A 2,730-nucleotide genomic window follows, 5' to 3' on the forward strand; every position below is an offset into this window, starting at 1 on the left:
ACAGCTAGGCTTGCCTCCTGTCTTAGTCACCCCCCAGAAAGAGCAGAGGTTTCTCCTTTGGTCAGAGAGCCAAAAGCCAAGCCAGCCCCACAAGGGTCCTTCAGCCAGCTTCAACTGCCTCTCCTCCTGGGAATATTCCATTTGGAACCTTCTTCTTGATTGACCACCAGGTCCCCAGCCTTGTTTCTTGCATCTTGGCTTGAACTGCAAAACCTCTTTCTCTTCAAGTCTCTACCACAATATGCTTCATATATACACACATATACCCCCAAGGAAGTCAAAGTCAGGAAAAAGTCTCCATAGGGTTTTCAATTTTCTGTTGTTCATGGCAAAGTACTCTTTGCCTTTATGACTCAAGGCATCTGGAACATTTAAATTGGCAAAAAATAAAAGGATTCCCAAGCAACTGGGCTTCTAGACTCGTCATTCAGACTTTGGGATTCCCCTGCTTTCTCTCCTCCTTTTCTTTCTTTTATATCTATAGGACTGAAAATGGAGGAAATATCTTTGAACCTCTGTGGATAATGTTGTTATTATGATCCTTGTACGCCACATAAATTCTGTGGTTGCTTCTTCCAAACTCTTTTCTCACAGATAATTTGAATTCCCAGAGCTAACTCATTCATGTGTTTCTAACAGTACCCCTGAAGGTACAGGGATGATTCTTCTATGCCATTCATTGGCTTGAGCCCCCACGAGTGTGTTTCCCATAAGATTATCAGTTAAGAATCATTTAATCAGTCAGATTTAAGTAGATTTTAGAAAAAATATATTGGTAGAATAAGTGTCATTAGAAGAAAATATCCCCCTAACATATATTCCAGGGAGATACACCCTCCCACAAGTATAAACATAGTCCATGGGGAAGTGGGCTCAATCTTCCTGTTTGCAAGAAATCCTTCTCTCCTTTTCATGAGGTGCTCAAGTTTTCCTGGAGTACTTCTGCAGGGTTCTTTATATGAATAAAGTCTAGTCTGTCCTCCGTTCTTAATGATGCAGACACTGTCACCAACCCATCTAGGAATATCATTTAGGAAACTTTGGGGAAGATGTTATTTTCTACAAGGGAAAGGAGTAGTTATGATGACAAATTCAGTATGCTCCAGACTCTTCAAAACTGGAATGTCTATGTCCAGCCAAAGAGGGGAGCAGGGGAAAAGACCTTATTGAAGCTAAGGTTGAAGTTTCTTCTTCTACCCTAAAGGGTTTCTTCTTAAGGTGTTCAGCTAGAGCTTCACACTATGATCTCATTCCTATTCAACTTAGTTTATAATTTATTGAGATACCTAGGGCATGAACAAATTTTCTCAGGCCTATCTGATTCTTATGCAAAGTCATGTTATTCTAGTTTTATTAAGGCCTTCTTGCAGTTATTCTGGGGTCTTTTGATTGATTGATTGATTTAGAAGTGAGCTCAGTTAAGGAATCATAATTTAAAATGGGGCAGCGATGATTTCCACCCCTTGCCTGATGTCAAGCTGGGAAAACAGGCAATAAACTGAAGCTGAGGGAGGGGACTGGAGAATATGGAATTCCTGAAGCATAGGGAGGAGGTTTGAGAGATGCCTAGCAAAAGCTGAGGCATATTATTGCCCAGCAGCACACCCTTTGAAAACAATAGTCCCAAATGTACAAAAATATTTATAGCAGCACTTTAAGGGAGAAAGAAAACGATGGCAGAAACTGGAATCAAAGTGGTGCACATTATCTGGAGAACGGCCAAGCAAATTGTGAATATAATGGAATATTATTGCAACATAAGAAATGGTAAATAAGAAATTCAGAGGAATTTGGAAAGCCTCACATTGATGCAGGGAAAATAAGCAGAACCAGTGGAACAATTTACCCAACATCCGAAACAATATAAAAGAAAACAATGTTGAAAGACTTCAAAACTCTGATTACTTCACAGTAACCAACTATAACTTCAGAGGATTGCTGGTGTAACATGCCTCCCACATCTTAAGGGAGATATGGGGAATTAAAGGTACAAATTAAGAAGTACACTTCCCCACATATCCAATATGTTGAATTGTTTTGCTTGACCATAGTTATTTCCACCAAGAAGGTTCTAATGAGACCATTTGGGGTTGAGTCAATAGGAAGTGGCGGTAATATTGTTTTTTAAAAAGAAAATCAATAGACATTAAACAATATGTATCATATTGTTTAATATATATTGTCATGACAATATCACCAGACAAAGGGCTTCATCCTTGTATGGCTGTGTACAAGGCTTTGGAAATACATGGTAGATATATCAACACATGGAGGCAACTAGTTAGTTCAGTGCATAGAGCCTTGAAGTTCAAATTCAGCCTCAGATACTCAGTAAGGTGTGACTCTGGGCAAGAAACTTACCTTCTGTTTGCCTTAATTGACCGGAGAAGGAAATGGCAAACTGCTCTAGTACCTTTGCTAAGAAACTCTTATATAGGATCATCAAGAGTCAGACATGACTTAACAATAACAACATCAATGTGCAATAGAAATCTTATTGCCACTTTAATGAAGATAACCTTAAAGAAGTAATATTTCTTATCTTATATAACATAAAAACTACACAGTTTAAAGTTAATTCAAAGGTAGATCTCTATCTATCTATCTATCTATCTATCTATCTATCTATCTATCTATCTATCTATCTTGAGTTTTTCCTGACTAAGGAATATAAGAGCTACAATTGAAAATCTGTATTGAGAAACAAGTTCTCTACCTTGCAGTTAAGAT

Source organism: Monodelphis domestica, chromosome 5 (assembly GCF_027887165.1).
Source record: "Monodelphis domestica isolate mMonDom1 chromosome 5, mMonDom1.pri, whole genome shotgun sequence".
Lineage (NCBI taxonomy): Eukaryota > Metazoa > Chordata > Mammalia > Didelphimorphia > Didelphidae > Monodelphis > Monodelphis domestica.